General features: G+C 40.9%; 1 long non-coding RNA gene across 1 annotated transcript; it reads left to right on the forward strand.

Annotated features, from left to right (window-relative positions):
- Positions 1-1623: 1623 nt before the first annotated feature.
- Positions 1624-2919, forward strand: LOC120569364. Its single transcript, XR_005640872.1, has 3 exons — positions 1624-1693; positions 2156-2298; positions 2734-2919. It is a non-coding gene; the product is annotated as an uncharacterized LOC120569364 (long non-coding RNA).
- The last annotated feature ends 12304 nt before the right edge of the window (positions 2920-15223 follow it).

Consider the following 15223-nt stretch of genomic DNA (forward strand, 5'->3'; position numbering starts at 1 on the left):
CCAATGTTGAAACAATGGGGCCATGTGGTAAAAATCAGATTATGAATGTACTAAGCTGGAGGTGACATGTATTAGTAAATATAGAGAAATGGATGAGTTGAGATGTGGAAATATACAGGCGGCGTGTGTTGTTAGGGACACACGCTCAGGGATACATAATGACACATACAGAGCACACACACATTTTGAAAGGATAAGAAGGGGCACTTCAGGAAGTATCGGGGTTAGTTCTCCTGCCAGCTTCCGGAGTTCAAGACTTGCTGCTCGATCGACCACATCAGAGCAACTAGTTCTTGGACTTAGAAAAGCAACTCAAGAGACAGAGCAACGAACGAAGCCAACATCGCAGAGGAGGATCTCCTATCACTTACGGCCGACACGGGCGTGTTTGGCAATAGGAGAATTAACCAGCCCCACTCGGCCTAAGGATTACAATTTGGATTTAAAGGAGTACTCTTTCGTTCACCCTGCCAATAGTGACTGTTTTGGATAAGAGATTTTGCGGACTTATGAATTGGGTCGGGAGTTTCACCAAAATCCAGCAGTATGGCAGGCTAGGAAGGACTGTACTGACGAGCACATCCCTTCCCTCTCTCTCTCCCTGCAACACTGGACATTTCACCTCCCAGCTACAAGCCTTTACATCAGGGGTTTGGAATTAAATACATTTTTACTTACGAATAATTGGTTAAGCTAATGACTTTGAAATATATAATTAATCAGTGTTTTGAGAATTAAATGCATTACGCAATTACCTTGCTAAAATCTGCAATAAAGCTATCATTGAAGTTAAAGACTGAATTGTGGACATTGGATTCATGATATCTCACTAAAGCAAGAATTCTTAAGAAGTGTGTGTACAACAACAAAGTTAGGTTCTAATCGGTTGCTCTAGCCATAGAAATCAAACAGACCCTTGGGGCTCACTGTACGAGCCACTAAAGCCAATCCTAGCAAATACCAATTGCCCAGATCATTGAGAGGAGAGCTGCCGTTAACGTGCGTGACTGGTGCTGTACCTGGCCCTGGGGCCATTCGGTCAGGTGCGGTGGTAGTGCAAGCAGGGTAGACGTATGGAGGAAGGCAGTTAAAAGCTAGGCAAGTCTCCTCGTCACCAGCTTAAATAGTCCCTTTAACCTAGTAGGGTAATACCCATAGGCTACAGAGGCTCGGACCCTTTAAACGGAGAGCTGGTCCTGTACCTCCCACGGGGGGTAATTCGGGGGATCTAACAGAGCAGACTGTTTTTTTTGGGAGGGGTGTTAAAGTGACAGGCGCTAAAACGGAGCTTGTTTTGGTTCTTTTTCACACTTGATACTGTCATGGTTCTGGTTTTCAGTTTTAGTTTTTCCTGTTTTATATTTTTCCAGTTCATTTATAGTCAAAGTGATATTTAATTGTGTGCAGGATGTTACTTATTTCTGTCTTTAGTTTAAAGCAGAATGATTCAGTGTTGTTGATCTGTTTGTTATTTTGTTGTGGTTTTCACCAGAGTCTTTTTGCTCTTTTATAGTTTTAAATTTGATACAATTCTTATTTTATTATTATCTTTCTCTATGTAACTGTACTTATTTCTGTTGTGTGAATCAATCAATAAAGCCTTAAACCTTATCTTATCTTTCAGTCACTTTGCTGCAGACCAGATATGACCAACTGAGCAGCAACTACAGCCAGATCCAGAGCAACGTTTCTGGTTAGAAAGGTTTTAAATTACCATAACAAACAGGATCAAACTTCACACTGTCTATAAAAAATCTCAAACTGTCTAACTTTCATCTATTGCTGTTTATCTCAAGACATATCCGTCAAAAACAGTCAGTTTACAGAGCAGCTATGAAACACATAAAGTAAATCACAGTCAGTTACAGGATAAAGTAAAGCAGCTGAAGACCAGAATGAAAGGTGAGGAAGTTTAAAGTCAGTAAACACCTGTATTATACACATTTACATCATATAACATGATTGTGTATTTACCGCTGATTAAACAGTTTCATGCTTTTAAACTGTTTTGCTGATGATGTGAATATTTCTGTTAGAGATTGTCAATTACAAATGAGATGTATAAAGTATTTACAGAGTTAACATCCTGACAGGGAAACATGAAAGAGGCAAGACAGATCTTTAAATAGTGAAACCACATTTGTTTGACTTTAAGAGAAGCTGTGTCCTGACGGATGGAAGAGATCTGGATGCAGTTGTTACTTTAAATCTAATGAGATGAAGATTTGGCCTGAAAGCAGAGCTGACTGTCGGCAGAGAGGAGCAGATCTGGTCGTCATGAACAACGAAGAGGAACAGGTTAGTGTGTTTGTTTCTGAGTGATCTTAGAGAAAAATAAATTCAATGGAAATATTTAAATATGAAATATATCAAAATTTTAAATGTTTGAAAAAACCCTTGAAATGTTAACTGTCTTCTGAGCACTAAAGGGGCAGTTCCTCATGCAATCTCTGTTGATTATAAATGTCTTTCTTCACTTCCCTCCGTTACTAATGTGTGTTTCCTGTCATGCTGTTGAGTCCAGTCCTCAGTGTGTGATGGACCGAGGGATCCCTCTTGTGGCTGGTTGTCAAAGTGACAAAAACTAAAACTACAGTCTGTTTGTCAAGATGTTCCATGTTGTTTGTTTGGTTATATTGAAACTATGGTTGGTTATTTGTGTATGATTAGTGTTTCTGATTCATGCATCATGGGGGGATTTTTTTCTTGCAATATATTTTCTCTTTCCTTCAGATGTAGTCACAAGATGGCTTCACTACAACAGAAATGCTGAACTGTGATCAGAGAAATGATTGTTGTCAACTTCTAGAAGTTTGTCACTGAGCTGAGTAAGGATGGAGAGTACTGGATTGGTCTACGGTATGACTGGATACAAGCAGAATGGAAATGGGAATGGGTCAACGGATCACCGCTGACAGAAACGTGAGACATTTTAAAGGTTTTTGTTTTCATCACAATTCCATCAGTCACTGTTTGTCACTAAAATAAGTGTTTTAAATAGAAGGATGCTGAGTTAAAGCTGCTTTTTCCAATTAGTGTTTGAGAAAGAGAGACGGAGGGAGAGATGGAGGGAGGGGGAGATGGAGGGAGTGAGAGACAGAAGGAGGGAGAGAGAGACAGAGGGAGGGAGACAGACAGAGAGAAACATATATACTGAGAGAGACAGAGAGAGAGACAGACAGAGAGAGACAGAGATAGATAGAGAGAGAGAGACAGAGACAGACAGAGAGACAGAAAGAGAGCGATAGCAAGAGATAGACAGAGAGAGACAGACAGAAAGAGAGAGAGAGATACTGAGGGAGAGAGATACAGAGAGACAGAGAGACAGAGAGAGAGACAGAGAGAGGCAGAGAGACAGAGAGAGAGATAGAGAGAGAGAGAGAGAGAGAGCAAGAGAGAGACAGAGAGGTAGATACTGAGGGCTAGATTTACTAACACTAGCGCAGTTTGCGCTGCGTCCGTTTATGCGAGTTCGGTAATAGCGCACGCTATGCTTCCACATTTTGCGTAGTATTTATCAACCCTGACACCCATCAGGCAATCAGCGTCTTTCTCCGCCCACTATACCGTAAATTGCGCTGTAGCAAAGCGGTACTTGTGCTATGATATGGCTGAGTGCAGACTGCGATATTCCCACTGCTGATGCAATGACTGTTTGAAATGATCCTGATGCCAATATTTGTAATGTAGCGAGGAGTTTAACAACTGCTGGAATGGGATGTGAACGCTGAGTGGGAGATTCAATTTCATCTTTGATTTCTTCCAGTAACTCTAATATTGCATGGCTGCTTGATCTGTAACGCAATACGTATGTTGTGTTTCACTGACAAAGTGTGATTCTTGTGTTTAAAATATTTTCAGCCTCCGCCTATGTCTTCGTCTTGCTCAAATTACTGTTGCCATTTCACCAGCGGCATAAAGGTCTACGAGGAAACTTCGATTGCGGCTGGTTTAGACCTGCTTTTAAGAGGCGGAGAATTTCCCCCGCAGAATAGAGGCGCTCTTACTGACCGTCTTTGTAAATACCACGGAATATATAATTAGGTGCACTTTGCGCTTATCCTCCACCTTTTTGGGTGGAACTCCCACTTTCCCCACGACCCTCCCACGAACGCATATTGAAAGCGCAACTTGTCTCTTCTCGCTCATGTGGCAGACAATCTGCGATTTTACCCAAGTGCGCCCTGTTTGTAAATAGCCCGCATCGGTTACGTCCGTCTTTGCGACCAATTAGCGCCTGGAAACAGGCGCAAACGGCTTGAAATATCTAGCCCTGAGAGAGATACAGAGATTTTTTTTTTAAACAGCTTTATTTGCCGCTCTTTTTCATTCTATTTCAAGCCTCAATAAATTACATCAGAACACATTTTCAAAATAAATAAACTACATGAGCACATCACCAAAGGTCAGTTTCTCTTCTGAGACAGAACAGAGAACCTGGTTAAACCCCCAGACCTGCTGGAACCAGTTCAGGTCTCCAGCAGCTTTATAAAAGCTAAAGTCCACCAGCAGTCTGGATTTGATTGCATTTACACACACACAAGGAGAGCTTCAACATTTAAATCATCCTCCACCTTCCTCCTCCGGCTCACATACATCGCCATTTTGGCCTGACCTAAAACAAAATTCAGAACCTGGCACTTGTGCTTGGGATGGCGACTGTAATTAAAACCACAGACAAAAACCTGTTTGCTGAAAGCTTCCCCACATTTGGTAAAAACAGCAGAAAGACGCTGACATTCAGAAAAACAGTGAAATACTGTCTCTCTGAGTCCACAGAAAGGACATTTGTCCTCAACAGCAGTATTTATAATGGACACAAAAGAGTTCACCGCGATAATCCCATGAAGGATCCTCCACTGCAAGTCTGCATGTGTTTTAGACAGTGGAGGTTTATAGAGAGACCTCCATGCAGGTCTAAAACTCAGATCCAGCCCAAGGTGACTCCTACATTGAGTGTCAGTCCGTCCATTCAGCTTGGTCCTATTCAATGTCTTCACCATAAGACCATAAAAACCTTTTCCTGAGGCATTCTCCAAAGACACAGCCTGCACCGGCTCCAACAAAGGGCACCCACAGGCTTTATAATCTGGGAGCAAAACCAGGGAAGGATACGGGTCATTCTCGTTCGGCAGCAGTGACCCATTACTGAAGGAGTCTAGGAGGGACCATTCATGTCCAGTCAACTTGTGTCTCCAGTACTCCAAAAGTTGCCCTGTGACCCAGACTGACCTGAGACCAAGTCGAGCAGCCAGATGGACGGGGTCGTCCAGCCGAGGCCTAGCCAACTCCACCACCTGACCCAGAGTAGAAATCCTGGCAGTTATCAGCACCCTGGACAGAGATGCTCCTCCCCAGCCAGGATAGTCCAGCACCGTCCCAAACAGCACAGGTTCCTGCAGGAGCCAATGCAGAGAGTCCGCCTGCTCCGCTCTCTGTCTCCTCAGTAAGTCCCACATAATAAGAACACTTCTATAAAAACCCAGCAGAGACAACTTGCTCACGTTGTTGGTGTCCATTAAAAACAAATTAAAATCCAGGCTGAGTCCGTTAAAACGCTGCAGAATACAGCGGGATAAAGGCCTCCACAAAATGTCTATCGGTCCAGTGAGCATCCTCTGCAAAAACTGGAGGCGGAACGCAGCACCTCTACTTGCCAGATGGACCAGTCCTTGCCCTCCCTCCTCTTTAGGAAGGAACAGGACGCTCTGAGGGACCCAGTGCATCCGATCCCAAAAGAAATCCACCAAAAGCCTCTGTACCTGGGACAGGAGAGAGGCCGGGGGGGTCAACGCAGGCCATTCGATGCCACAAGGAAGACGAGACCAAGTTATTTAAAATAAGGACGCGGCCTCGGAAGGACATCTTTGGCAGTAGCCACTTCCATCTATTGAGCCGACCTTTAACAGTCTCCAAAAAATTGTCCCAATTCTTTTGAACATACAGTAGGTCTCATCCCCCAAGAAAACTTTTTCCAGGCTAAAGCACCTGGCAGCCTGAGCCGATCCCCCAAACTCTCCCCCACCATCACAGCCTCACTCTTCCCCCAGTTCACTCTTGCAGATGAAATAAAACCAAAATCTTTAAGAATATCTTTTAAAACATCAATATGTCTTTGTGAGTTTATCAAATCAATTAAATCATCTGCATAAACAGAAAACTTAAAAGAGATAAGACACTGAGGGAAACACACACCATTCAACTTGTTCCTTATGTGGAGCAAAGGCTTGAAGGACAATGAAAATAACATTCCTGAGAGAGAGCAGCCCTGCCTCACCCCCCTCTTGATGTTGAAGGGAGCACCCAGCCTGCCATTTATCTTAAGAACACTCACAATGCCACTGTAGAGAACCTGGATCATGGCTATAAAGCCAGGGTTGAACCCAAAAGCAGCCAGAGTCTGCCACAAGTACTGGTGTTCAACCCGGTCAAAAGCCTCCTGGTCTATGGAAATAAGACCAGTTTCAACAGCCAATGAACTAGAGAAGTCCAAAACATCACAAATTAAACTTACATTGTCACTTATGAGCCTGCCGGGCACACAGTAAGTCTGGTCAGGGTGGATAATGGACGCCATCACTTCCCTCAATCTAAGGGCCAGAGCTTTGGACAGGATTTTATAATCCGTGCATAGCAGCAAGACCGGTCTCCAGTTCTTCAGCTCAAGTAGGTCTCCCTTCTTAGGTAGCAGGGTGATGACGGCCCTCCTGCAGCTCAGAGGAAGTCTACCTTTCAGGACTGTCGTTTAGCACCTCGAGCAGGTCCTGTCCTAAGATGGACCAAAAAGACTTAAAAAAGTCCACAGGAAGGCCATCCATCCCCGGAGCTTTGCCGCTCTGCAAACTTCCCATAGCTGTGGTCAGCTCCTGCATAGTCAACTCTGCTGCCAGCTGGGAGTTATCCTCTGGGCTTACCTGAGGGAGACCACTGAAGAAGCTGCTGTACACATCTGGATTATCTGACCACTCACACTTAAAGAGGTCTCTGTAGAAACCGGCAGCAAACTTCCTGATCTCAGACAAGTCTGAGACGTCAGAGCCGCTACCCGTACGTAAAGAATGAATGATCTTCCTTTGTCCATTTTTCTTCTCCAGCCCAAAGAAGAACTTAGCTGGAGCATCCATCTGTGAGATGTTCATGAACCTTGACCTGACCAGAGCTCCTGTGCTGAAACGCTCAGCAGGTTGGCTATAGCCGACTGTTTAGACTTGAGGGAGACTAAATGCCCTCGATCTCCTGTAGAAGCTGCTAAAGACTGCAACTGTTCTACCTGTCTCTCCAGATCCTTCATTGACCGAGACAACTCCCCAGTGACATTACGAGTGAACTGCTGACAAAGTTGTTTTATCTGAACCTTGCCAAAGTCCCACCACTGCTGAATGCAGGAAACAAAAGGCGCCGCTCTCTCTGTGGGAAGACCAAAACAACTTAAAAGCAGACTTAAAAGCCTGGTCATTCAAAAGAACTGAGTTAAAATGCCAATAGGGCTCTTTTAAACGAACATTTGTTATAAAAACGGAGCAGGAGACAAGACAGTGATCAGAAAAACCCACAGGCTGAATAACACACCTTTTAAAGATATTAAAGTGGTGTTTAAAACAATAGAGGCGATCTAATCTAGCCAGGGATAAATCATTGTCTCTTGAGTGACTCCAGGTGTATTGCCTATGGTCACTATTAAAACCCCTCCACAGGTCAGACAGCTCAGGTGTGTCCACTAGCTGTCTGATCCTGTGGGACGATGCAGGATGAGGTTCAGGATGATTCCTATCTAGGGTTGGATCCACCGTACAGTTAAAATCCCTCCCCAAAAAACATATAATCATCCCCACAAGCTTCAATGGCATCAGATAAAATGTTTAAAAATGCTACCCTATCCACCCCATTGGTTGGCGCGTAGACATTTAAAAACACTAACTTCACCTTTTCATATTGAGCTGTGACTTTCAATAAAACATCTGGCAAAATCTCATCCACATCAAAAGAAACTGGTAAAAAACTCCTGGCAAATAAGACCCCCACCCCTCCACTCAGACTGGACTTATGGCTTAAAATCACCTCCCCATTAAAAGCCCTCCTCCAGTCACATTCAATATCTGTGGTGCTGTGGGTTTCCTGTAAAAACATCACATCCAACTTCCTTATCTCCATGAGTTTAAAAAGAGCAGCTCTTTTAAAATCAGCTCTGGCTCCGTTCAGGTTTAAAATCCTGATGTTAAAATCACACATAGATGGATAGAGAGAAAAAACAACAGTAGAAATACACGACAGTAAGTATAGAAAGAACACGTTTAACATTCATCATCATCTGTGATGAGCTGTGCTTTCACTTTAACTATAAGTTTCCTTAGACGGAAGATTTCCTGATCTGTGAGCACTTCTTCACCAGACTTTCTGGTGAGAGGCCGAGCTGACTGGATGAACAGCCTGAGATCAGGGAAGTGCTCCTCTACTATGGGCAGCCTGGCTCCCTTAGTGCTCTCCAGAAACTTGGACAACCGGGCTGAGTTTGATGGCATGACGCCGAGTCAGCTTCTCAAACTCAGCCGCAGCGGCTAGCGCCACCGGCATTGTGCCAGACAAAGACACGCCACCAGTTACACCACCACCAACCCACCAAAACTCTAAACACACCACTAACTAATACAAATAAATAAAACAGACAAAAATAAAGAGAAAATAGAATAAGATAAACTCAAACACGCTGAAACAAATCAGCACACACTACGCTCTCCACACTCAATCTGCCATTCACTCAGAGAGAGAGAGAGAGACAGAGACAGAGACAGAGACAGACAGACAGACAGACAGACAGACAGACAGACAGAGAAAGAGAGACAGACAGACAGACAGGCAGAGAAAGAGAAAGAGAGACAGACAGACAGGCAGAGAGAGAGAGAGAGATAGAGAGAGAGACAGAGAGAGAGACACAGAGAGAGAGAGAGAGAGAGAGACAGGGAGAGAGAGACACTTCTAGTGAGTTATAAGTGATGATTGACAGGGTAACTTTTGTATGAGTCTATCAATAGTTTTTAGTGAAATGCTGACTAGTAGACCTATTAGATAAACCTGACCATCAGTCCCATGGGTGACGTCTGAAGATGAAGCTGGAGAGACGGGGACCAGAGTCAGCTTTGAAACCACCAACAGAGGAGCTCCCTGTAAACATTATAAATGTATAGTGAAGTCTTAAACCTTAAAGATTTAATATCTGTTAAACTTTCACAGACCTGAAAAGCTGCTGTAGTTTAATGTGTGTGACTGAATCAAAATGTAAAGTCTATATGACCGGCTGCTGGGCTTTTAAAAACAGACACTAGCAGCAGAAACCAAAGAAAGGGCGCCATCTTGGTTAGATATCATAAAACCTGTGATAGCTTGTTTTTTGGGGATGATTCCTGTCTATAAAAACCTTCAATGACTGAAAACAGAGATGTGGGAGCACTGGAAAAGGGTTCATTCTGTCAGTGGCAGCCGTTACAGATTACATCGATTTACAAAGCTCAATCTTAAATTAGTTATTGAAATAATTGTATTAATTTAAGTTTACTTTAAATGAATACCAATCAGGAGTTCCAGCCCTGTTTAATAAAAGGAAGTTTTATTTCTCTGACAGGTTCTGGGCAGCAGGACCGAATTTTACAATGACTTGATGATCTTGCGCGAAAATGGGGGAACATATTAAATAACCAGTAAGGCACAAAAAGATTATGTTCATTGATATGTAGTGAGGTAAGAACTTAATTATCTATACAGGAGTAAGATATTACTACAGGTGGAAATTAGCAATTGTTGCTATAACCTGGCCCAAGACATATTCTCTTGTTTAACAAGTTTAATGTTTATTTGTGCACTGTCCCTGTTTCAAATAAATCAATTTCCATTATTACAGCATGTTTAGATAAATATTTGTACAGTCATTCACATAAATTGTGTACAGCACAGTGGCATCCATTGTTGAACCAATGACCATAGTTACTGATATCTTTAGGTATTAATACAATTGTGTACTAATAAAATGATGTATTATATTGATAAGATACATGATAATGTAGGGAAATCACAATAGTGAGTGTAAAAATTAATAAATAAACACCTCAACAGTATCCAATCAAAACTGTTTTTATACTGAAAAGATCTAAGGTCAATATCAACATTAATCAGAAATGAAGTCACCTGTTTAACATCTTTGAGGCTCTCAGATGCCACGGCTGCTTGACCCTCCGTCTCAGTCGAAATCTTGTGTAGACAAACAAGAAAAATATCATTAAATAACCAAACATAACAAGACTTTGCTTGTTGATTAAGTGAGGTAACAACACAATTATCTATACAGGAGAAATTAAGTCAGTACAGCACCGTGACATTATCTGACAGATGATTGGACAGCAAATGAGTGAGGTTACAGATATGTTGAAATAATAATAAAGACATTTACGTACTATGGTAAATATAATGATATAAATGAGATGGTAATGTAGGGTAATGATGACAGTGAGTATGAAAATAAATATTTGCATACACATCAATACAAAACTTAACAGTACCATACAGTCCTTGCAGTGTATACACCTGACCAGTACATACACACTGAAGACTGTGTATGTACAACATTTATCCCTGAAAATCCATTTTCAATAATCTGACTATGGAGTCACAGTATCTAAATACACTGTCCCCAGAGTGTCTATAAATGACCACTTTAGACATACTGAGGAGTGTGTATCTGTACCCTCCAATACAACCCGGTCTCACGTTGATCTATTGATTCGTGTACAGGGACACGATCTTCTTGTTTATTTCGTGGTGGGCACGCAACAACGGGGAAATGAAACAACAATGGGACGGACCGCCACACGCAGGACGCGATCCCGGTCCCGCGCTTCAACAACGGGATGGTTGTGGTTAGGAAAAGAAGAACGGGAAAAGGAACTCCCCACGCGGGACGCGATTCCCGGTATCCGGGTGAAAGTCTGGTGTTGGTTGACCCATCCCCCAACCAACCTCCTTATGCATATTTTTGGCTTTTCAATACTACCGCCACCGTAATCGTTTGTTGTGCGCGAAGATGCTTCCCATTGAAATACATTAGTTTAAAATTCGTGCTCACCGACATAGCGAAGTGTCCCTGTATACCGAATCAATAGATTAAGTAACGTCACCATTTCACGAACTGCCGTGAGACTGGGCTGTCCAATATCCTGTCAAATCTGTTTTACAACTGAAAAAATCTGATGACCATAACAACATTCAATGGACATTAAGTCACCTGTTTAACATATTTGAGCTGCATGGTGACCCTCTGCCTCAGTCAAATGACTGACAGAAATACAGGTGGCAGTGAAAGTATCTCTCTCTTGGAGCTCTTTAATGGATCAGCTGTGTTACATTAAACTCCATCACTACAATCCCTAACATCAGTCACACCTGTAGATCTTCGCCCACTGCTCCCCTTGGTCTACATTGAGAAAGTGACAGACTGACACTGGTCAAAGTGGAAAACATGTTGAATATTTTGTCATTCTCATCTCCCATTACTAGCGTATAGTGGAGAAGCTTGATCCATGACGCAATGTTGCTGTGTAATAGTGTTTAGACTGCTCTAATACAGAGTTGGCCTCATTTCAAATCGACAAAAACATTTATTTTAACGCTTAATGTTAACAGGAACGTAGGACTAATGATTACCGAAATTTGGGTTGTGTTTGTTTACATAATACAAGTCCCTGTCAACAAGATTTTTTGTAATTTGTTGGGGAAAATTGTTGTGGAAAAAAGAGCACTACCTCATGGGTCTGGGCCACTGCACTGAGTGCAGTGCAGAACAGACAGGAGTTAAATGTCACTTTCATTAAATGAAAATGAAGTGTAGGTCAAGCTGAAATGCACAAATAATTCAACAACAACTGTGTGGTAATGATAGCAGAGAGTTCACAATCAAACTCCTTTGCAGAGAGAGTGTAGCCTGACAAGCCAGCCCTTTCTGTACCTTTGATCTCCATGGCCAGTCAGAGTCTCTATAATTGTAGGTGATCTCTTCCCTGGCCTGATGTCCGTGATGGCAAACAAACAGAGATGAGGCTGTCCTTCATCAGTGATTGTCCCTCATTCTGCTGTTTGCTTCTATGTTGTCATCATTGACAAGTTTCCCTAAGGAGTCATCCTCTTTTGCTGCATCAACACTGAAAGGCAAAAATTGGGATGACAAAATGTAAAAGTAGAATGAAAGAAGCAAACTATGCTGAATGAATAAATAAATCACCACCACAACAATAACTACTACTACAACTACTAAAATTGAGTTTGTATAAAAATTTAGAGTTTGTTTTTCTGAGAAAAAATTAAACTTGCAAAAGATGCTACGAATTAGGTATGACAATTTGCATACCATAGTTTTTTTTAACATTTTAGCGAAATTCAAACATGAAAACCTTCAGAGCATCATGGTTATAACAACATCTGGATGTTACACACTGTTATAACAGCATCTGGGGCCAGTTGTTCAAAGGTAATCTGATCGGATTTTGGTTATCGGATTGGATCAAATCTTGAAAATGGGTTGTTCAAAAGGGAAAGAAGGATTCTGAAATCCGATTAGATTACGGAATCCAATCCTAGTTTTAATCTGGATCAAACCTTCAGTTTGTGTTGTTCAAAACTTGTCAGTAGGATTTGGATAACTTTGATCCAAAAAAGAGGATTATCCTGATCCCAACAGGGGTAGGATTTCAAGGTGGATTCCAGGAAGAAAATGTAGTAAAACTTTAAAATTGGTCAAATAATACATTTGTATCATGTAGTGTATATACTTTTATTTATATTTTGCACTTGACTTGTGTAACCCGTTGTAACAGTGATAAAGTAGATGAAGTAGACATAGGCTACCAATTAAGCTATTCAGTATAGTAAAGTAAAATGAAATAAAAAATAGAAATGATCTTGTCCCCATGTCTAAACGAGAAAGTGAAAGAGCAGAAGCACAGACCGTCCTGGCAGAGGAACAAATCAAGCTGACCAAACTGCACCAAACCAGAGCCAGACTTCAGATCTGCCTCCTAAAAGCAGGGTTTGGAAATGCTGCTCTCTCCTCCTCAGATGAAGAAGAACCCTGAACAGTCTTTATTTTGTTAACTATTGGACATTTAGCCTTTGGTTTGTTTTTTAAGACATTTTCAAATCAAACCAAAGTTTATTTATATTTCACAGATAAAAATCAACAAAGCTTTTACAAGGTACATACAAACATACAATGGGGTAAAGAAAATACAGCATGACATGAGGAGAGGGAGGAGAAAAAAATATCTACAATATATTTGTTAATGTATATTTGTTTCTATTTGTTGTAACTCAGATGAGGGGTCCAAAATAAATTATGAATGGAAGTGGATGGTTATGTTATTTTTATGTTTTGTCTCAAAATAAGAAACACTTACAGTGACCCCATGTTGGCTCTCCTACTTGTTCTTTACACAGCTGGTAGCCCACATTGTGATATGTTGTCCCATTTAGAGCACTGGTAATCCGGATTTGGTAATCTTGAAAACTGTCTATCTGGATCAGGGTGATCCAATCCAATGTTGCTTTGGGAAAACTGGCGTATAAAAGTAAGACGGATTACCTGATCCTGGATAGCAAAAATGGGATTTCCAAATCCAGATAATTTTGATCAAGATTAAATGTTTTGAACAACTGGCCCCTGGATGTTAACACATTGTTATAACATCTTATGTTACACACCGTTATAACAACATCTGGATGTTACACATCGTTATAACAACATCTGGATGTTATACACAGTTATAACAACATCTGGATGTTATACAACGTTATAACAACATCTGGATGTTACACACCGTTATAACAACATTCGGATGTTACACCACCAAGCATAACAACATCTGGATGTTATACACAGTTATAACAACATCTGGATGTTACACATTACATCGTTAATAACATCTGATGTTTAACACAGTTATAACAACATCGATGTTACACTCATTATAACAACATCTGGATGTTACACATCGTTATAACAAACATCTGGAGCGTAACACACTGTTATAACAACATCTGGATTGTTACACTGTTATAACAACATATGTCTCTAATTTTTTTTTCTTTAAAATATTTTTATTTTTTTTTTTTTATTTTTTTTTTTTTTTTTTTTTTTTTTTTTTTTTTTTTTTTTAATAATATATGGATTTTATTTTTTTTTATAATAATTTTTTATTTAAATATATTTTTATAATAATATTTTTATTTTATATAATATTAAAATATTATTTTTTTTTTTGTGTTAAGAATAGAACGTCTTGGTGTCAGAGTTCTAGGCTAGGACCCAAAATGCAGGGAGTGCAGCGCAGTTTGAAATAATAGTAATTTAATAAGAACACAAAGAGACTTACAAACGTAAGCAGGAGTAGGTGAGAAAATCCAGAAACACAGGAACTCGGAAGGAAATCAGGTAAAAATCCAGGGAGAACAAAAACACAGAAATCTAGGAACACGGAAAGACAGCTTACGCATTGGGAATAAAACCACAAGGACCGACCGCATGAAATGACACACGACGAAATGATACACGACAAAATGACACACAAACGAAATGACACACAAACGAAATGACACACGATGAAATGACACAGAAAGCACAGGGACTAAATACACAAATAAACAAGGGATAACACAAGTAGGTGAGACAAAGGCTGGTGAACAGGTGAAAGACATCAGACAATCACAAAGGCGGGAAAACCAAGATAACAGATAAGACATTTGCAGACTTACTGGAGCAAAATGGAACCTGTTTGTCATGATGCATGAGTTGTTTTCTGTTTGCAATATCATTTACTAAAGCTTAGTTAAATTTAACTGAGCGAATCCTGAGTATTATTTTCTGGTCTACCAGTCAACGAACACAGAGGTTGCTTGAGAAATGACCAAGTGGAGTCAGAAAACACTGGCCTTTTGAGCCTGAGCAGAATTGGTCATAGCTTGTTATAACAACCTCCAAATGTGGTTATAACCACAACGTCCTGTTGTGTTCTTTAACCCCAAATGTAGACTTTATATTTCACTGTTCCTGTTTTCTATCAGATCGTTTATAGATCTTCATCATCTTTTTTCTGTGCTCCTCTGCTCTGTTGTCCATCTCTGATCTGCTCTGTGTGTTACTAGCTGTGCATGTAGCAGAGCTAACTCTTTATTCCATCCAGCTTAACGT

This window comes from Perca fluviatilis, chromosome 1, assembly GCF_010015445.1.
Source record: "Perca fluviatilis chromosome 1, GENO_Pfluv_1.0, whole genome shotgun sequence".
Classification (NCBI taxonomy): Eukaryota; Metazoa; Chordata; class Actinopteri; order Perciformes; family Percidae; genus Perca; species Perca fluviatilis.